A 23,721-nucleotide genomic window follows, 5' to 3' on the forward strand; every position below is an offset into this window, starting at 1 on the left:
TCAGATTGCATGCTGGTGGTTTAGCTCGGCGCAGTATCCTGGCTGTTTCAGTGCGTATTTACTCTGCCCTTTCACAAGGAAGGGTCCGAATGGCCGCTTCGGTGTTAGCAATGATGTCCTCCACAGGTATAGTTCTTGGGATGACAGCGAAATTCCCTCCTTTTTGAAGAACGGATACTTCCTCTTCGGTCAATTGTCGTTCAGTGAGGTTGACCACCGTGCGTGACTTGTCGGGAATCGCCTTGTCAGTCTTCTTCCGGAATCCTTCAAACTTTTTCTTCTGTCGCTCTGTGCAGCGCTCGAGTTCATTCTCCATGCTCCTGTAAGTGATGCTGTCGATCTTGTCCCAGTCGTCTCGATGCATTCTGCTACTTAGTTGGTAGAACATGTCCAAAAGTTCCTGATCCGTTTTTGCCAAGTTTCTCCGTATTGTGTGAATTCGCTCACGAAGAAAAGCTCGTTCCATTCTGTTGTAGATACGATGAGCTTGGGCGGTGGTGAATAGGCGCTTACATTTCAAGAACTTCGGTGTAGCATCTTCATCTCTGCACCGCGAAAGGAAGGAGAGAGAGGACATCAATCGCGCTTTCTTCTTCCGTTGTTGGTCAAGGCGTCGGTACAATCTGCAAATTTCCTCCCCGTAGAGGCGCAATACAAAATTGTTAAGACTTTCGTGGCCACTTGTTGACAAACTGCTTATTTGCTTCTGTCTCGGGTTCTTCGGCCGACGTTCGTGTGATGATTTTGCTGACGTTTCGCCAGCACGAGTGGCTGGCATTGTCAAAGCTTCACCCTCCATTGCCGGAGGTGAACTGGAGCCGGGCTCGCGGCCGCAGACTATATGTACCTTGCGCGCCAACGTCCGAGGGCTTCTCCGCGGTCATTTCCGCGGTCATTTCCGGTGCGTTTCTCCTCTTGCTACCTGCTACGGTCGTTCTCTGCAGTACGGGAAGCCAGGAGCCGTTTACCTTAAGGCTTTCTTCTTTCTTGTTGAAGCTGTTCCCGTGTTTGTGTATTTCTACAGCTTCTCTGTACAAGCGGGTGTGATAGTGCTTCTCTACAGTCAGAACTTCCGTGTCGGTGAATTTTATTACATGTACCTGGTCGGTCTCACTCAGTGCGTGTTCTGCCACGGCCGATTTTTCCACCTGTCCCAACCTGCAATGTCGCTTATGTTCTTTGATCCTGGTGTTGATTGATCTTCCAGTCATTCCGACATAAACTTTGGCGCATGTGCATGGTAAGCGGTATATTCCTGACATTGCAAGTGGGTCCCTTCAAAAAGGAGGGAATATCGCTGTCATCCCAAGAACTATACCTGTGGAGGACATCATTGCTAACACCGAAGCGGCCATTCGGACCCTTCCTTGTGAAAGGGTAGAGGAAATACGCACTGAAACAGCCAGGATACTGCGCCGAGCTAAACCACCAGCGTGCAATCTGAAGAAAGAAGAAGTACAAGCTATTAAGAATCTTAACGCTGACAAGAGTATATTGGTACTGCCTGCCGATAAGGGGAATGCGACCGTCGTAATGAAGACCGAAGATTATGAACAAAAGATCCGAGACCTATTAGATCCGACGACGTACCGAAAACTAAGCGCAGATCCGACGCAGCGTATCACACGGAATACGAATCGGTTAATCAAGGCATCTTCTGTTCCGGAGGACATACAGAGATACCTGCGCAACACAGAAGCCCTACCACCTCGCCTGTATGGATTACCTAAGATCCATAAGAACAACGTTCCATTAAGACCGATTGTTAGCGCTCCTGGCTCACCGACATATAAACTGGCAAAACACTTGGCCTCTCTGCTCCAGCCGCACGTGGGGAAGACCGACACGTACGTAAAGGACTCAGGACATTTCATCGAGAAGCTGAAGAAACTAAAACTTGCACCAAACGACATCCTGGTCAGCTTTGATATTGTTTCTTTGTTTACGAAAGTGCCACTCAGTGACGCTCTGGAGCACATCGGTTCCATTTTCCCGCAAGACATCATGAAGCTCTTCCATGCCTGTCTCACCACGAGCTATTTCACGTGGAATGGCAATTTCTACGAACAGCTGGAAGGCGTTGCCATGGGTAGTCCTCTTAGTCCAGTGGTGGCCAACTTCTTCATGGAACATTTCGAAGCACAGGCACTGGACTCGGCGACTTGTAAACCTAAGGTGTGGTACAGGTACGTCGATGATACTTTCGTCGTGTGGAGCCATGGTGAAGAACAGCTCGGTGACTTCCTAAGACACTTGAACAACCTCCACGCCAACATAAAATTTACCATGGAAGTGGAAAAGGACAAAAAACTACCATTTCTAGATGTGCTGGTCACAAGGGATGGCCAAAACCTGGGACATAGCGTGTACCGAAAACCGACGCACACGGACCGATATCTGCACAAACTGTCAAACCACCACCCGAGCCAGAAAAGAGGCATGATTCAGACGCTCGTAACGCGAGCAGCACGAATATGTGAGCCGCAGCACCTTAAACGCGAAATGCAACACCTGGAAAGTGTTCTGAGGAGCAATGGGTACTCCACAAATGATATTAGAAGTGTAACAGAGCCAAACCACCGGCGAAGTAAGAAACCAGAAAAAGAAATGTCGGGTACGGCCTTTCTGCCATACATTCCCAGAGTGACGGACAGAATCGGCCGTATATTACACAAGCACGGCGTAAAGACAATTTTCAAACCGACAAGGAAGATCAAAGAATGTCTTAGATCGGCAAAGGATAAAAGGGACCCACTTGCAATGTCAGGAATATACCGCTTACCATGCACATGCGGGAAAGTTTATGTCGGAATGACTGGAAGATCAATCAACACCAGGATCAAAGAACATAAGCGACATTGCAGGTTGGGACAGGTGGAAAAATCGGCCGTGGCAGAACACGCACTGAGTGAGACCGACCAGGTACATGTATAAAATTCACCGACACGGAAGTTCTGGCTGTAGAGAAGCACTATCACACCCGCTTGTACAAAGAAGCTGTAGAAATACACAAACACGGGAACAGCTTCAACAAGAAAGAAGAAAGCCTTAAGGTAAACGGCTCCTGGCTTCCCGTACTGCAGAGAACGACCGTAGCAGGTAGCAAGAGGAGAAACGCACCGGAAATGACCGCGGAAATGACCGCGGAGAAGCCCTCGGACGTTGGCGCGCAAGGTACATATAGTCTGCGGCCGCGAGCCCGGCTCCAGTTCACCTCCGGCAATGGAGGGTGAAGCTTTGACAATGCCAGCCACTCGTGCTGGCGAAACGTCAGCAAAATCATCACACGAACGTCGGCCGAAGAACCCGAGACAGAAGCAAATAAGCAGTTTGTCAACAAGTGGCCACGAAAGTCTTAACAATTTTGGATTCTGGATTTGTAGTAACCATACCAAAAAAGCACACACAAATGAGGGAGGAGCTTTCTGTAGCTTCCCTCACAAATACTTTACATCAGGTAATGGATGAAATGTAATAATTGTGTCTGTGTCCTAATCATACCAACAACAGATGCAAGTGAGGGTGGATCTTTCTGTAGCTTCTCTCAGAAAAACATCACATAGGGTAATAGATGAAATGCGATGATTCTGGGCTTATAGTATCCATACCAACAAACAAACACAAGTGCTGGTGGAGCTTTCTGTAGCATCCCACAGAAATATTTCACATCAGGTAAGGGATGAAATGTAACCACAGTGTCTGTATAGTAATCTTACCAACAAACAGATGCAAGTGAGGGAGGAGCGTTCTGCAGCTTTTCTGAGAAATACTTCACATAGGGTTGTAGATGAAATGCTATGTTTCTGGCATGGTAGTAACCATACCAACAAACAAAATCCAGATGAGGGGGGAGCTTTCTGTAGCTTATCTCAGAAATACTTCACATTAGGTAATGAATGAAATGTAATGATTGTGTCTGTGTACCAATGATACCAACAAACAGATGCAAGTGAGGGATGAGCTTTCTGCAGCTTCTCTCTGAAATACATCAAATAGGGTAATAGATGAAATGCAATGATTCTGGCTTAGTAGTAATCTTACCAACAAATGCACGTCATAGAGGGAGGAGCTTTCTGTAGCTTCCCTCAAAAATACACCATATCAGGTAATGGATGAAATGTAATGATTGTGTCTGTGTACCAATCATACAAACAAACAGATGCAAGTGAGGGAGGCGCTTTGTGTAGCTTCCCTCAGAAATACTTCACATCAGGAAATGGATGAAATGTAATGATTGTGTCTGTTTAATCAAGCCAACAAACAGATGCAAGTGAGGGAGGAGCTTTCAGCATCTTCTCTCTGAAATACATCACATAGGGTAATAATTGAAATGCGATGATTCTGGCTTTGTAGTAACAATGCCAACAAACAAATGCAAATAAGTTGGGAGCTTTCTGTAGCTTACGGCAGAAATACTTCACATCAGGTAATGGATGAAATGTAATGATTGTGTCTGTTTAATCAAACCAACAAACAGATGCAAGTGAGGTAGGAGCTTTCAGCATCTTCTCTCTGAAATACATCACATTGGGTAATAGTTGAAATGCAATGATTCTGGATTTGAAGTAACCATGCCAACAAACAAATGCAAATGAGGGGGGAGCTTTCTGTAGCTTCCCTCAGAAATACTACACATCAGGTAATGGGTGAAATGTAATGATTGTGTCTGTGTACTAATCATTCCAACAAACAGATACAAGTGAGGAAGGAGCTTTCATCAGCTGAAATAAATAACATAGGGTAATGGATGAAATGCAATGATTCTGGTTTGTAGTAACTATACCATCAAACAAATGAAAATGAGGGAGGAGCTTTCTGTAGCTGCCCTCAGAAACACTTCACATCAGGTAATGGGTGAAAAGTAATGATTGTGTCTGTATACTAATCATTCCAACAAACAGATACAAGTGAGGAAGGAGCTTTCATCAGCTGAAATAAATAACATAGGGTAATGGATGAAATGCAATGATTCTGGTTTGTAGTAACTATACCATCAAACAAATGAAAATGAGGGAGGAGCTTTCTGTAGCTGCCCTCAGAAACACTTCACATCAGGTAATGGGTGAAAAGTAATGATTGTGTCTGTATACTAATCATTCCAACAAACAGATACAAGTGAGGAAGGAGCTTTCATCAGCTGAAATAAATCACATAGGGTAATGGATGAAATGCAATGATTCTGGCTTTGTAGTAACTATACCATCAAACAAACGAAAATGAGGGAGGAGCTTTCTGTAGTTTTCCTCAGAAATACTTAACATTGGGTAATAGATGAAATGCGATGATTCTGGATTTGAAGTAGCCATAGTAACAAACAAATGCAAATGAGGGTGGAGTTTTCTGTAGCTTCCCTCAGAATTATTTGACATCAGGTAATGGATGAAATCTAATCATTGTGTCTCTGTACTAATCAGATACAAGTGAGGGAGGAGCTTGATGCTGTATCCCTCTGAAATACATCAAATAGGGTAAAAAATTAAAACCAAAGATTCTGGATTTGTGATAACCATACAGACAAACTAATGCAAATGATTTAGGAGCTTTCTGTAGCTATTCTCAGAAATAATTCTCATAGGGTAATAGATGAAATGCGATGATTCTGGCTTTGTAGTAAGCATACCAACAAACAAACACAACTGAGGGAGGAGCTTTCTGTAGCCCTCCTCAGATATGAGGGGGGAGCTTTCTGTAGCTTCCCTCAGAAATACTTCACATTAGGTAATGAATGAAATGTAATGATTGTGTCTGTGTACCAGTGATACCAACAAACAGATGCAAGTGAGCGATGAGCTTTCTGCAGCTTCTCTCTGAAATACATCAAATAGGGTAACAGATGAAATGCAATGATTCTGGCTTAGTAGTAATCTTACCAACAAATGCACGCCATAGAGGGAGGAGCTTTCTGTAGCTTCCCTCAGAAATACTCCATATCAGGTAATGGATGAAAAGTAATGAATGTGTCTGTGTACTAATCATACCAACAAACAGATGCAAGTCAGGGAGGCGCTTTCTGTAGCTTCCCTCAGAAATACTTCACATCAGGTAATGGATGAAATGTAATGATTGTGTCTGTTTAATCAAACCAACAAACAGATGCAAGTGAGGGAGGAGCTTTTAGCATCTTCTCTCTGAAATACATCACATTGGGTAATAGTTGAAATGCGATGATTCTGGATTTGAAGTAACCATGCCAACAAACAAATGCAAATGAGGGGGGAGCTTTCTGTAGCTTACCTCAGAAATACATCACACAGGTAATGGAAGAAATTTAATGATTGTGTCTGTGTACTAATCATACCAACAAACAGATGCAAGTGATGGAGGTGTTTTCTGTACCTTTTCTCTGAAATACATCACAGAGGGTAATGGATGAATTGCAATGATTCTGGCTTTGTAGTAACCATACCAACAATCAAACGCAAATGAGGGAGGAGCTTCCTGCAGCCTCCGTCTTAAATACATCACAAAGAGTAATGGATGAAATGCAATTATTCTGGCTTTGTATTAACCATACCAACAATCAAACCAAAATGAGGTGGGAGCTTTCTGTAGCTTGTCTCAGAAATACTTCACATAAGGTAATGAATGAAATTTAATGATTGTGTCTGTGTACTAATCATGTCAACAAACAGATGCAAGTTAGGGTGTAGCTTTCTGCAGCATCTGTCTCAAATACATCACATTGGGTAAAATATGAAATACGATGACTCTTGCTTTCTAGTAACCATACAAAAAAACAAACGCAAATGTGGTAGAAAGCTTTCTGTAGCTTTTGTCAAAAATATTAATCGAAGTCCAATAGATGAAATGTGTTGATTCTGGCTTTGTAGTAACCATACCAACAAACAAACGTAAATGAGTGGCGAGCTTTCTGTAGCATCCCTCAGAAGAACTCAACATCAGGTAATGGATGAAATGTAATGATTGTGTCTGTGTGATAATCATACCAACAAACAAATGCATGTGAGGGAGGAGCTTTCTGCAGCTTCTCTCTGAAGTGCGTCATTAAGGGTAAAAAATGAAATCCGATTATTCTGCCTTTGTAATAACCATACCAATAACCTAAGGCTAATGTGGGAGGAGCTTTCTGTAGCTATTCTCAGAAATAGTTCACATAGGGTAATAGATGAATTGCGATGAATCTGGCTTTGTAGTAACCATACCAACAAACATACGCAAATGATTGAGGAGCTTTCTGTAACTTCCCTCAGAAATACTTGACATCATGCAATAAATGAAATGTATTGATTGTATGTGTGTACTAAACATACCAACAAACAGATGTAAAAGAGGGACGAGCTTTCTGCAGCTTCTCTCAGAAATACTTCACATTAGGTGAAAAATGAAATCCTATGATTCTGGCTTTGTAGTAACCTTAAGAACAAACAAACACAAAAGAGGGTGGAACGTTCTGTAGCTTCCATCAGAAATATTTCACATCAGGTAATGTGTGATATGTAATGATTGAGTCTGTATTCTAGTCATATCAACAAACAGATGCAAGTGAGGGTGAAGTATTCTGCAGCTTCTCTCTGAAATACATCACATAATGTAATAGATGAACTGCGATGATACTGGCTTTGTAGTAACCTTACAAACAAACAAACGCAAGTGATGGAGGAGCTTTCTGTAGTTTCTCTCAGAAATTCTTCACATTGTGTAATAGATGAAACGCGATGTTTCTGGCTTGTAGTGACCGTACCAGCAAACAGATGCAAGTGAGTGAGGAGCTTTCTACATCTTCCATCAGAAATACTCCACATCAGGTAATGGATGGAATGTAATGATGGTGTCTGTATACTAATCATACCAATCATACCAATCATAGGGAAGAGGTTTCTGGAGCTTCTCTGTGAAACACATCACGTAGGGTATTGTGTGAAATGCAATGATTCTTACTTGGTAGAAAACATACCAACAATCAAATGCAATTGAGGAAGGAGCTTTCTTTAGCTTCCCCCAGATATACCTCACATCTGGAAATGTATGAAATGTAATGATTGTGTCTGTGTACTAATCATACCAACAAACTGTTGCAAGTGAAGGAGAAGCTTTCTGCAGCTTCACTCTGAAATACATCACATATGGTAATAGATGAAATGCAATGATTCTGGCTTTGTAGTAACCACAGCAACAAACAAATGCAAATGACGCAATAGCTTTCTGTAGCTTTTCTCAGAAATACTTTACATAGGGTAATAGATAAAATGTGATGATTCTGGCTTTGTAGTAACCATACCAACAACCAAACGCAAATGAGGGGGGAGCTTTCTGTAGCTTACCTCAGAAATACATCACATCAGGTAATGGATGAAATGTAATGACTGTGTCTCTGTACTAATCGTAAAAACAACCATATGCAAGTGAGGGAGGAGCTTTCTGAGCTTCTCTCTGAAATACATTACATAGGATAATAGATGAATTCTGATGATTCTGGCTTTGTAGTTACCATACCAACAAACATACGCAAATGATTGAGGAGCTTTCTGTAGCTTCCCTCAGAAATACTTCAAATCAGGTGATTGATTAAATATAATGATTGTGGCGGTGTACCAATCATACCAACAAACAGATGCAAGTGAGAGATAAGCTTTCTGAGGCTTCTATCTGAAATACACCACATAGGGTAAAATATGAAATACGATGAATTTGGCTTTGTAACAACCATCCCAACAAACTAACGCAAATGAGGGAGAAGCTTTCTGTAGCTATTCTTAGAAATACTTCACTAACGGTAATAGATGAAGTGCGATTATTCTGGCTTTGTAGTAACAATACTAACAAACAAACGTAAGTGATGGTGCAACTTTCTGTAGCTTCCCTCAGAAATACTTCACATCAGGTAATGGATAAGTAGCTGGAACTATTCTGGAATTTGTATCTATCATCGCCACCAAGAAATGACAGAGTCCAGCAATTCTACCCGCAATTCCACCTACTGACATGCAGTCGCCACTACATTGCGCAATCACTGTAATAGAGTACTATAATGATGTACAGTGATGGATCAGCTAAATGGATGTGTTAGTGTGCTCAAATATAAGGTAATTTATAACTGAGTTTATGTACCTACCTTGATTTTTCTCCTTACCATAACACCTATCAGGTTCCTCTCCGTTTGAAGTAAAGAGATTTCCAAGTGTCCCTACTGAAAGAACATTAAAGACCAGTGTTTTTGCTAATTAATGCCTCTTGAACATAGAAAAAGAAAGTTAATGAAAGTAATTTTCCTAATAATACTGCTTATTAATGCATTGTTGCCAACTTCAAATTAAAAAGTTCGTGAGGCTGAGGCTTATAAAGTTTTGCTTCGTAAATGATCTCATTACCACCTGTTGTAAATCACAGAAGGTGAGTCAGTATCTTACATATATGTTAATTTTGTGTGTCAATGTAGTAAAAGTGGAAAACTGCAGTGTGGAACATTATATACTCAAGTCTGCTAAGTGTATGTCTCTCCTGTGTTTTAGAAGTGCTTATTAATAATATAACAGGATCCACAGTTTGTATATTGGGTTAATGCTTGGTAACAAGTAACAGAAAGACCACTAATTAGGAAAACCTTAATTTCTTTAATCAAATGATAGTGAGGAGCAACCTGTAAGTGGATTCAAATTAACTTTCATTTTAAATAGTAACGCACTTAACTGAGAGAGACTTAACCTATATCCAATTAATGATTCTGCAGTTAGTAGTAATAATGTTATAAAGACCATTCAGTTTGTGTAAGCCCTGAAAGTAATAGTGTGTTTCAGTATCTGTTATAATTTTGCAAATAGTTTGTGCTGCTTTAACTGTTAGTTTCAATCTTACCGTACCCACATGAATGTGTCAAGAGTATACTGCTCTCGCATGTGACAATGTATAGGTTGTGTTTATCCATTCAAGTTACTAATAACTATTTTCTTGAACGAGAATGTTAATCATTCTCTTGCCTACTTAGGCTGGCGACCATTTTCTTTACCTGTTAAACAGTGCAGATAGGCAAAATTTTGTTTATTACTGTTCAAATATTTCCGTAATTCTGACTTTCATTTCCGATAAGCCACTTCCGTTAGGTACAACACGGTCAACACAACAAAATTCCTCCCAGAGGGTAACACTGCTCTGTTGCATTATACGATAATTGCTTTAATAATATTGTTTTACTTCACAACCTGCTTTAAGGTTATGGTTCAGCAGCAGCAGACAATAGTGTTATAAGCTTTCTGCAGCTTCCCTCAGAAATATTTGACATCAGGTAATGGAGGAAATGTAATGATTGTGTCTGTGTAGTAATCATTCCAACAAACAGATGCAAGTGAGGGAGGAGCTTTCTGCAGCTTCCCTCTGAAATACATCACATAGGGTAATAGATGAAATGTGATGATTCTGGCTTTGTAGTAACCACACCAACAAACAAACGCAAATGACGGAGGAGCTTTCTGTAGCTTCCCTCAGAAATACTTCACATCAGGTAATGGGTGAAATGTAATGATTGTGTCTGTGTACTAATCATTCCAACAAACAGATACAAGTGAGGAAGGAGCTTTCATCAGCTGAAATAAATAACATAGGGTAATGGATGAAATGCAATGATTCTGGCTTTGTAGTAACTATACCATCAAACAAACGAAAATGAGGGAGGAGCTTTCTGTAGATTTCTTTAGAAATACTTAACATTGGGTAATAGATGAAATGTGATGATTCTGGATTTGAAGTAGCCATACTAACAAACAAATGCAAATGAGGGTGGAGTTTCCTGTAGCTTCCCTCAGAATTATTTGACATCAGGTAATGGGTGAAATCTAATCATTGTGTCTGTGTACTAATCATACCAACAAACAGATACAATTGAGGGAGGAGCTTTCTGCTGTTTCTCTCTGAAATACATCAAATAGGGTAAAAAATTAAATCCAATGATTCTGGACAAACTAATGCAAATGAGTTAGGAGCTTCCTGTAGCTATTCTCAGAAATAATTCTCATAGGGTAATAGATGAAATGCGATGATTCTGGCTTTGTAGTAACCATACCAACAAACAAACACAACTAAGGGAGGAGCTTTCGGTAGCCCCCCTCAGAAATACTTCACATCAGGTAATGGATGAAATGCAGTGATTGTGTCTGTGTACTATTCATAACAAAAAACAGGTGTAAGTGAGATAAGAGCTTTCTGCAGCTTCCCTCAGAAATATTCCACATCTGGTAATGGATGAAAAATAATGATTGTGTCAGTGAACTAATCATAACAACAAACAGATGCAAGTGAGGGACGAAATATCTGCAGCTTCTCTCTGAAATACATCACATAGGGGAATGGAAGAAATGCAATGATACTGGCTTTGTAGTAACCATAGCAACAAACAAACGCAAATGGTGGAGGAGCTTTCTGTAGCCTCCACCAGAAATACTTCACATCAGGTGAAGGATGAAATGCAGTGATTGTGTCTGTGTACTAATCTTAACAACAAACAGATGTAAGTGAGGGAAGAGCTCTATGCAGCTTCCCTCAGAAATACTTCACATCCGGTGATGGATGAAATGTATCGATTGTGTCTGTGTACTAATCATACCATAAACAGATGCAAGTGCGGGAAGAGCTTTCTGCAGCTATTAACTGAAATACATCATGTAGGGTAATAGATGATATGCAATGATTCAGGCTTTGTGGTAACCATACTAACAAACAAACACAAATGAGGGAGGAACTTCCTCTAGCTTCCCTCAGAATTACTTCACATCATGTAATAAATGAAATGTAATGATGGTGGCTGTGTACTAATCATTCCAACAAACAGATGCAAGTGAGGGAGGAGCTTTCAGCTGCTTCTCTCTGAAATACCTCACATAGGGTAATGGGTGAAATGCAATGATTCTGGCTTTGTAGTAACAATACCAACTAACAAACGCAAATGAGTGAGGAGCTTTCTATAGCTTCCTTCAGAAATATTTCACATCAGGTAATGGATGAAATGTAATGATTGTGTTGGTGTACTAATCATACCAACAAACAGATGCAAATGAGGGAGGAACTTTCTGCAGCTTCTATCTGAAATACATCACATAGGGTAAAATATGAACTAAGATGATTCTGGCTTTGTAATAACCAGCCCAACAAACTAACGCAAATGAGGGATGAGCATTTTGCATCTATTCTCAGAAATACTTCACATAGGGTAATAGATGAAATGCAACGATTCTGGCTTTGTAGTAACCATAACAACAAACCAAAGGCAAATGACACTTGAGCTTCCTGTAGCTTTTTTTAGAAATACTTCACATAGAGTAATAAATGAAATGTGATGATTCTGGCTTTGTAATAACCATACCAACAAACTAAAGCAAATAAGGGTGGAGCTTTCTGTAGCTATTCTCAGAAATTCATCACATGGGGTAATAGATGAAATACGATGATTTTGGCTTTGTAGTAACCATACCAACAAATGAAACCCAAATGAGGGTTGTGCTTTCTGTAGCCTCCCTCTGAAATATTTCACAACAGGTAATGGATGAAATATAATGATAGTGTCTGTGTACTAATCATATCAAAAAGAGGAGCAAGTGAGGCACGAGCTTTCTTCAGCTCCTCTCTGAGATACATCACATAGGATAATGGATGAAATGCGATGATTCTGGTTTTGTAGTAACCATAAAAACAAACAAACGCAAATGACACTTGAGCCTTCTGTATCTTTTCTCAGGAATACTTCACATAGTGTGATAGATGAAATGCGATGATTCTGGCTTTGTAGTAATAATACCAACAAAGAAACGCAAATGATTGAGGAGCTTGCTGTAGCCCCACGCAGAAATACTTCACATCAGGTAATGGATGAAATGAAATGATTGTGTCTGTGTACTAATCATAGAAACAAACAGATGTAGGTGAGGGATGAGCTTTCTGCAGCTTCCCTCATAAATACTTTACATCCAGTAATGGATGAAAAGTAATGATTGTGTCTGTGTACTAATCATACCATAAACAGATGCAAGTGAGGGAAGAGTTTTCTGCAGCTTCCCTTAGAAATACTTCACATAAGGTAATGGATGTTATGTAATGAGTGTGTGTGTGTGTGTATTAATCATTATAACAAACAGATGCAAGTGAGAGTGGAGCTTTCTGCAGCTCCATGCTGAAATACATCACATAAAGTAATAGATGAATTGCGATGATTCTGGCTTTGTAGTAACCATACCAACAAACAAACGCAAATGACACTTGAGCTTCCTGTAGTTTTATTTAGAAATATTTCACATAGGGTAATAGATGAAATGCGATGACACTATATTTGTAGTAACCTTACCAACAAACAAACGCAACTGAGAGAGGAGCTTTCTGTAGCTCCCCTGAGAAATATTTCACATCAGGTAATGGATGAAATGTAATTATTGTGTCTGTGTACTCATCATACCATAAACAGATGCAAATGAGTAATGAGCTTTCTGCAGCTTTTCTCTGAAATTCATCACATAGGTTAATAGATTAAATGCGATGATTCTGGCTCTGTAGTAACCATACCAACTATGAAACGCAAATGGGGGTTGTGCTTTCTATAGTTTCCATCAGAAATATTTCACATCAGGTAATGGATGAAATGCAATGATTGTGTCTGTGTACTAATCATACTATAAACAGAAGCCAATGAGGGATGAGCATTCTGCAGCTTTTCTCTGAAATACATCACATGGGGTAATAGATGAAATGCAATGATTCTGACTTTGTAGTAACCATACCAACAAAGAAACACAAATGAGGGAGGAGTTTTCTGCAGTTTTTTTCAGAAATACTTCACATTGGGTAATAGATGAAATGCGATGATTCTGGCTTTGTGGTAACCATACCAAAAACAAACGCAACTGAGAGTGGAGTTTTCTGTGGCTTCCCTCAGAAATATTTCACGTCAGGTATTGGATGGAGTGTAATGATTTTGTCTGTGTACTAATCTTAACAACAAACAGATGCAAGTGTGGGAGGAGCTTTCTGCAGTTTCCATCAGAAATAATTCACTTTAAGTAATGGATAAAATGTAATGATTGTGTCTGTGTACTAATCATACAAACAATCAGATGCATGTGAGGGAGTAGCTTTCTGCAGCTTCTCTCTGAAATACTTCATATAGGAGAATAGATGAAATGCAATTATTCGTGCTTTGTACCAACAAACAAACACAAATGAGGGAGGAGCTTTCTGTAGCTTTTCTGAGAAATATTTCACATAGGGTAATAGATGAAATCCAATGATTCTATCTTTGTAGTATCCATACCAACAATCAAACGCATATGAGGGAGGAGCTTTCATTAGCTTCCCTCAGAAATAATTCACATCAGGTAGTGGATGAAATGCAATGTTTGTGTATACGTACTAATCATACCAACAAAGAGATGTATGTGAATGAAGAGCTTCTGCAGCTTCTCTCTGAAATAAATAACATATTGTAATAGATGAAATGCGATGATTCTGGCTTTCTAGTAACCATACCAACAAACAAACGCAAATGAGGGAGGAGCTTTCTGTAGCTTCCCTCAGAAATACTTCACATCAGGGAATGGATGAAATATAAGGATTGTGTCTGTTTACTAATTACTCCAACAAACAGATGCAAGTGAGGGAGGAGGGTTTTGCAGCATCTCTCAGGAATACTTCATATAGGACAATAGGTGAAATGCAATTACTTTATCTTTGTAGTAACCATACCAACAAACAAACACAAATGAGGGAGGAGCTTACTGTAGCTTTTCTGAGTAATATTTCACATAGGGTATTATATGAAATGCGATGATTCTGGCTTTGTAGTAACTATACCAACAATCAAACGCAAATGAGGGAGGAGCTTGCTGTAGCTTCCCGTCAGAAATATTTCACATCAGGTAATGGATGAAATGCAATGATTGTGTCTGTGTACTAATCATACCAACAATCAGAAGAAAGTGATGGAGGAGCTTTCTGCACCTTCTCTCAGAAATACTTCACGTAGGGTTGCGTACTAATCATACCAACTATAAGGCTTTACCATTCTGCACCTTCTCTCCTAAATACATCACATAGGGTTATAGATGAAATGCGATGATTCTGGCTTTGTAGTAACCATACCAAAAAACAAACCCAAATGAGGCAGGACCTTTCTGTAGCTTTTCTCAGAAATATTTCACATAGGGTGATAGATGAAATGCCATGATTCTGGGTTTGTAGGAACTATACCAAAAAACAAACGAAATGAGTGAGGAGCTTTCTGTAGCTTCCCTGAGAAATATTTCACATCAGGTAATGGATGAAATGTAATGATTGTGTCTGTGTACTCATCATACCATAAACAGATGCAAATAAGTAATGAGCTTTCTGCAGCTTTTATCTGAAATTCATCACATAGGTTAATAGATTAAATGCGATGATTCTGGCTCTGTAGTAACCATACCAACAATGAAACGCAAATGAGGGTTGTGCTTTTTTTGGTTTCCATCAGAAATATTTCACATCAGGTAATGGATGAAATGCAATGATTGTGTCTGTGTACTAATCATACCATAAACAGAAGCAAATGAGGGATGAGCTTTCTGCAGCTTTTCTCTGAAATACATCACATGGGGTAATAGATGAAATGCAATGATTCTGACTTTGTAGTAACCATACCAACAAAGAAACACAAATGAGGGAGGAGTTTTCTGCAGTTTTTTTCAGAAATACTTCACATTGGGTAATAGATGAAATGTGATGGTCCTGGCTTTGTAGTAACCATACCAACAATCAAACGCAAATGAGGGAGGTGCTTTCTGTAGTAATCATTATAACGAACCGATGCAGGTTACAAAGGAGCTTACTGCAGCTTCCCTCTGAAATACATCACATAGGGTAATAGATGAAATACGATGATTCAGGCTTTGTAGTCACCCCACCAACAAACACACGAAAATTACGAGGAGCTTTTACAGCATCCCTCAGAAATACTTCACATCCAGTAATGGATGAAATGAAATGATTTTGTCTGTGTACTAATATTGCCATAAACAGATGCAAGTGAGGGAAGAGCATTCTGCAGCTTCTCTCTGATATACATCACATGGGGTAATGGACGAAATGCGATGATTCTGGCTCTGTAGTAATCATACCAACAAACAAACGCAAACGAGGGAGATGCTTCCTGTAGATTCCCTCAGATATATTTCAAATCAAGTAATGGATGAAGTGTAATGATTGTGTCTGTGTATTAATCACAACAACAAACAGTTGCAAGTGAGGGAAGAGCATTCTGCAGCTTCTCTCTGAGATACATCACATAGGATAATGGATGAAACACAATGTTTCTGGCTTCACAGTAACCGTACCAACAAACAAAAGCAAATGAGGGAGGAGCTTTTCTGTAGCTTCCCTCAGAAATTCCTCACATCAGATAATGGATGAAATGTAACGATTGTGTCCGTGTACTAATCATACCAACATACAGAGCAAGTGAGGGAGGAGCTTTCTGCTGCTCCTCTCTGAAATACCTCATATATGGTAATAGATGAAATGCGATGATTCTGGCTTTGTAGTAACCATACCAACAAACAAATGCAAATGAGGGTGTAGCACTCTGTAGCTAATCTCAGAAGTATTTCACATATAATAATAGATGAAATGCGATGATTCTGGCTTTATAGTAACCATTCCAACAAACAAACGAAAATGAGGGAGGAGCTTTCTGTAGCTTCCCTCAGAAATACTTCACATCAGGTAATGGACGAAATGTAATGATTGTGTCAGTGTACTAATCGTACCAACAAACAGATGCAAGTGAGGGAGGAGATTTCTGCAGTCTCTCTCTGAAATACATCACAAGGGGTAATAGATGGAATGCAATGATTCTGGCTTTGTAGTAATAATACCAACCAACAAACGCAACTAAGGGAGGTTATTTCTATAGCTTTCCTCAGAAATACTTCACATCAGGTAATGGATGAAATGAAATAATTGTGTCTGTGTACTGATCAGAACAACAAACAGGTGCAAGTGAGGGAATAGCTTTCTGCAGCCTCCCTCAGAAATACTTCACATCAGGTAATGATGAATGTAATGATTGTGTCTCTGTACTAATCATTCCAAAAAACTGATGCGAGTGAGGGAGGAGCTTTCTGCAGCATTTTTCTCAAATACATCACATAGGGTAAAAAAAGAAATACGATGATTCTGGCTTTGTAATAACCATACCAACAAACAAACGCAAATGGCGCTTGAGCTTTCTGTAGCTTACCTCAGAAATACTTCACATAGGGAAATAGATGAAATGCGATGATTCTGGCTTTGTGGTAACCATACCAACAAACAAACGCAACTGAGAGTGGAGTTTTCTGTAGCTTCCCTCAGAAATATTTCACGTCAGGTATTGGATGGAGTGTAATGATTGTGTCTGTGTACTAATCTTAACAACAAACAGAAGCAAGTGTGGGAGGAGCTTTCTGCAGTTTCAGTCAGAAATAATTCACTTTAAGTAATGGATAAAATGTAATGATTGTGTCTGTGTACTAATCATACAAACAATCAGATGCATGTGAGGGAGTAGCTTTCTGCAGCTTCTCTCTGAAATACTTCATATAGGAGAATAGATGAAATGCAATTATTCGTGCTTTGTACCAACAAACAAACACAAATGAGGGAGGAGCTTTCTGTAGCTTTTCTGAGAAATATTTCACATAGGGTAATAGATGAAATCCAATGATTCTATCTTTGTAGTATCCATACCAACAATCAAACGCATATGAGGGAGGAGCTTTCATTAGCTTCCCTCAGAAATAATTCACATCAGGTAGTGGATGAAATGCAATGTTTGTGTATACGTACTAATCATACCAACAAAGAGATGTATGTGAATGAAGAGCTTTCTGCAGCTTCTCTCTGAAATAAATAACATATTGTAATAGATGAAATGCGATGATTCTGGCTTTCTAGTAACCATACCAACAAACAAACGCAAATGAGGGAGGAGCTTTCTGTAGCTTCCCTCAGAAATACTTCACATCAGGGAATGGATGAAATATAAGGATTGTGTCTGTTTACTAATTACTCCAACAAACAGATGCAAGTGAGGGAGGAGGGTTTTGCAGCATCTCTCAGGAATACTTCATATAGGACAATAGGTGAAATGCAATTACTTTATCTTTGTAGTAACCATACCAACAAACAAACACAAATGAGGGAGGAGCTTACTGTAGCTTTTCTGAGTAATATTTCACATAGGGTATTATATGAAATGCGATGATTCTGGCTTTGTAGTAACTATACCAACAATCAAACGCAAATGAGGGAGGAGCTTGCTGTAGCTTCCCGTCAGAAATATTTCACATCAGGTAATGGATGAAATGCAATGATTGTGTCTGTGTACTAATCATACCAACAATCAGAAGAAAGTGATGGAGGAGCTTTCTGCACCTTCTCTCAGAAATACTTCACGTAGGGTTGCGTACTAATCATACCAACTATAAGGCTTTACCATTCTGCACCTTCTCTCCTAAATACATCACATAGGGTTATAGATGAAATGCGATGATTCTGGCTTTGTAGTAACCATACCAAAAAACAAACCCAAATGAGGCAGGACCTTTCTGTAGCTTTTCTCAGAAATATTTCACATAGGGTGATAGATGAAATGCCATGATTCTGGGTTTGTAGGAACTATACCAAAAAACAAACGAAATGAGTGAGGAGCTTTCTGTAGCTTCCCTGAGAAATATTTCACATCAGGTAATGGATGAAATGTAATGATTGTGTCTGTGTACTCATCATACCATAAACAGATGCAAATGAGTAATGAGCTTTCTGCAGCTTTTATCTGAAATTCATCACATAGGTTAATAGATTAAATGCGATGATTCTGGCTCTGTAGTAACCATACCAACAATGAAACGCAAATGAGGGTTGTGCTTTTTTTGGTTTCCATCAGAAATATTTCACATCAGGTAATGGATGAAATGCAATGATTGTGTCTGTGTACTAATCATACCATAAACAGAAGCAAATGAGGGATGAGCTTTCTGCAGCTTTTCTCTGAAATACATCACATGGGGTAATAGATGAAATGCAATGATTCTGACTTTGTAGTAACCATACCAACAAAGAAACACAAATGAGGGAGGAGTTTTCTGCAGTTTTTTTCAGAAATACTTCACATTGGGTAATAGATGAAATGTGATGGTCCTGGCTTTGTAGTAACCATACCAACAATCAAACGCAAATGAGGGAGGTGCTTTCTGTAGTAATCATTATAACGAACCGATGCAGGTTACAAAGGAGCTTACTGCAGCTTCCCTCTGAAATACATCACATAGGGTAATAGATGAAATACGATGATTCAGGCTTTGTAGTCACCCCACCAACAAACACACGAAAATTACGAGGAGCTTTTACAGCATCCCTCAGAAATACTTCACATCCAGTAATGGATGAAATGAAATGATTTTGTCTGTGTACTAATATTGCCATAAACAGATGCAAGTGAGGGAAGAGCATTCTGCAGCTTCTCTCTGATATACATCACATGGGGTAATGGACGAAATGCGATGATTCTGGCTCTGTAGTAATCATACCAACAAACAAACGCAAACGAGGGAGATGCTTCCTGTAGATTCCCTCAGATATATTTCAAATCAAGTAATGGATGAAGTGTAATGATTGTGTCTGTGTATTAATCACAACAACAAACAGTTGCAAGTGAGGGAAGAGCATTCTGCAGCTTCTCTCTGAGATACATCACATAGGATAATGGATGAAACACAATGTTTCTGGCTTCACAGTAACCGTACCAACAAACAAAAGCAAATGAGGGAAGAGCTTTTCTGTAGCTTCCCTCAGAAATTCCTCACATCAGATAATGGATGAAATGTAACGATTGTGTCCGTGTACTAATCATACCAACATACAGAGCAAGTGAGGGAGGAGCTTTCTGCTGCTCCTCTCTGAAATACCTCATATATGGTAATAGATGAAATGCGATGATTCTGGCTTTGTAGTAACCATACCAACAAACAAATGCAAATGAGGGTGTAGCACTCTGTAGCTAATCTCAGAAGTATTTCACATATAATAATAGATGAAATGCGATGATTCTGGCTTTATAGTAACCATTCCAACAAACAAACGAAAATGAGGGAGGAGCTTTCTGTAGCTTCCCTCAGAAATACTTCACATCAGGTAATGGACGAAATGTAATGATTGTGTCAGTGTACTAATCGTACCAAAAAACAGATGCAAGTGAGGGAGGAGATTTCTGCAGTCTCTCTCTGAAATACATCACAAGGGGTAATAGATGGAATGCAATGATTCTGGCTTTGTAGTAATAATACCAACCAACAAACGCAACTAAGGGAGGTTATTTCTATAGCTTTCCTCAGAAATACTTCACATCAGGTAATGGATGAAATGAAATAATTGTGTCTGTGTACTGATCAGAACAACAAACAGGTGCAAGTGAGGGAATAGCTTTCTGCAGCCTCCCTCAGAAATACTTCACATCAGGTAATGATGAATGTAATGATTGTGTCTCTGTACTAATCATTCCAAAAAACTGATGCGAGTGAGGGAGGAGCTTTCTGCAGCATTTTTCTCAAATACATCACATAGGGTAAAAAAAGAAATACGATGATTCTGGCTTTGTAATAACCATACCAACAAACAAACGCAAATGGCGCTTGAGCTTTCTGTAGTTTACCTCAGAAATACTTCACATAGGGAAATAGATGAAATGCGATGATTCTGGCTTTGTGGTAACCATACCAACAAACAAACGCAACTGAGAGTGGAGTTTTCTGTAGCTTCCCTCAGAAATATTTCACGTCAGGTATTGGATGGAGTGTAATGATTGTGTCTGTGTACTAATCTTAACAACAAACAGAAGCAAGTGTGGGAGGAGCTTTCTGCAGTTTCAGTCAGAAATAATTCACTTTAAGTAATGGATAAAATGTAATGATTGTGTCTGTGTACTAATCATACAAACAATCAGATGCATGTGAGGGAGTAGCTTTCTGCAGCTTCTCTCTGAAATACTTCATATAGGAGAATAGATGAAATGCAATTATTCGTGCTTTGTACCAACAAACAAACACAAATGAGGGAGGAGCTTTCTGTAGCTTTTCTGAGAAATATTTCACATAGGGTAATAGATGAAATCCAATGATTCTATCTTTGTAGTATCCATACCAACAATCAAACGCATATGAGGGAGGAGCTTTCATTAGCTTCCCTCAGAAATACTTCACATCAGGTAGTGGATGAAATGCAATGTTTGTGTATACGTGCTAATCATACCAACAAAGAGATGTATGTGAATGAAGAGCTTTCTGCAGCTTCTCTCTGAAATAAATAACATATTGTAATAGATGAAATGCGATGATTCTGGCTTTCTAGTAACCATACCAACAAACAAACGCAAATGAGGGAGGAGCTTTCTGTAGCTTCCCTCAGAAATACTTCACATCAGGGAATGGATGAAATATAAGGATTGTGTCTGTGTACTAATTATTCCAACAAACAGATGCAAGTGAGGGAGGAGGGTTTTGCAGCATCTCTCAGAAATACTTCATATAGGACAATAGGTGAAATGCAATTATTTTATCTTTGTAGTAACCATACCAACAAACAAACACAAATGAGGGAGGAGCTTACTGTAGCTTTTCTGAGTAATATTTCACATAGGGTAATATATGAAATGCGATGATTCTGGCTTTGTAGTAACTATACCAACAATCAAACGCAAATGAGGGATGAGCTTTCTGCAGCTTTTCTCTGAAATACATCACATGGGGTAATAGATGAAATGCAATGATTCTGACTTTGTAGTAACCATACCAACAAAGAAACACAAATGAGGGAGGAGTTTTCTGCAGTTTTTTTCAGAAATACTTCACATTGGGTAATAGATGAAATGTGATGGTCCTGGCTTTGTAGTAACCATACCAACAATCAAACGCAAATGAGGGAGGTGCTTTCTGTAGTAATCATTCCAACGATCCAATGCAAGTTAGAAAGGAGCTTACTGCAGCTTCCCTCTGAAATACATCACATAGGGTAATAGATGAAATACGAGGATTCAGGCTATGTAGTAACCCCACCAACAAACAAACGAAAATTACGAGGAGCTTTTACAGCATCCCTCAGAAATACTTCACATCCAGTAATGGATGAAATGAAATGATTTTGTCTGTGTACTAATATTGCCATAAACAGTTGCAAGTGAGGGAAGAGCATTCTGCAGCTTCTCTCTGATATACATCACATGGGGTAATGGACGAAATGCGATGATTCTGGCTCTGTAGTAATCATACCAACAAACAAACGCAAATGAGGGAGATGCTTTCTGTAGATTCCCTCAGATATATTTCAAATCAAGTAATGGATGAAGTGTAATGATTGTGTCTGTGTATTAATCACAACAACAAACAGTTGCAAGTGAGGGAAGAGCATTCTGCAGCTTCTCTCTGAGATACATCACATAGGATAATGGATGAAACACAATGTTTCTAGCTTCACAGTAACCGTACCAACAAACAAACGCAAATGAGGGAGGAGCTTTTCTGTAGCTTCCCTCAGAAATTCCTCACATCAGATAATGGATGAAATGTAACGATTGTGTCCGTGTACTAATCATACCAACATACAGAGCAAGTGAGGGAGGAGCTTTCTCCTGCTCCTCTCTGAAATACCTCATATATGGTAATAGATGAAATGCGATGATTCTAGCTTTGTAGTAACCATACCAACAAACAAACGCAAATGAGGGAGTAGCACTCTGTAGCTAATCTCAGAAGTATTTCACATAGGATAATAGATGAAATGCGATGATTCTGGCTTTATAGTAACCATTCCAACAAACAAACGAAAATGAGGGAGGAGCTTTCTGTAGCTTCCCTCAGAAATACTTCACATCAGGTAATGGACGAAATGTAATGATTGTGTCAGTGTACTAATCGTACCAACAAACAGATGCAAGTGAGGGAGGAGATTTCTGCAGTCTCTCTCTGAAATACATCACAAGGGGTAATAGATGGAATGCAATGATTCTGGCTTTGTAGTAATAATACCAACCAACAAACGCAACTAAGGGAGGTATTTTCTATAGCTTTCCTCAGAAATACTTCACATCAGGTAATGGATGAAATGAATTAATTGTGTCTGTGTACTGATCAGAACAACAAACAGATGCAAGTGAGGGAATAGCTTTCTGCAGCCTCCCTCAGAAATACTTCACATCAGGTAATGATGAATGTAATGATTGTGTCTCTGTACTAATCATTCCAAAAAACTGATGTGAGTGAGGGAGGAGCTTTCTGCAGCATTTTTCTCAAATACATCACATAGGGTAAAAAAAGAAATACGATGATTCTGGCTTTGTAATAACCATACCAACAAACAAACGCAAATGGCGCTTGAGCTTTCTGTAGCTTACCTCAGAAATACTTCACATAGGGAAATAGATGAAATGCGATGATTCTGGCTTTGTGGTAACCATACCAACAAACAAACGCAACTGAGAGTGGAGTTTTCTGTAGCTTCCCTCAGAAGTATTTCACGTCAGGTATTGGATGGAGTGTAATGATTGTGTCTGTGTACTAATCTTAACAACAAACAGAAGCAAGTGTGGGAGGAGCTTTCTGCAGTTTCAGTCAGAAATAATTCACTTTAAGTAATGGATAAAATGTAATGATTGTGTCTGTGTACTAATCATACAAACAATCAGATGCATGTGAGGGAGTAGCTTTCTGCAGCTTCTCTCTGAAA

Source organism: Schistocerca gregaria, unplaced genomic scaffold (assembly GCF_023897955.1).
Source record: "Schistocerca gregaria isolate iqSchGreg1 unplaced genomic scaffold, iqSchGreg1.2 ptg000178l, whole genome shotgun sequence".
NCBI classification, from domain to species: Eukaryota; Metazoa; Arthropoda; class Insecta; order Orthoptera; family Acrididae; genus Schistocerca; species Schistocerca gregaria.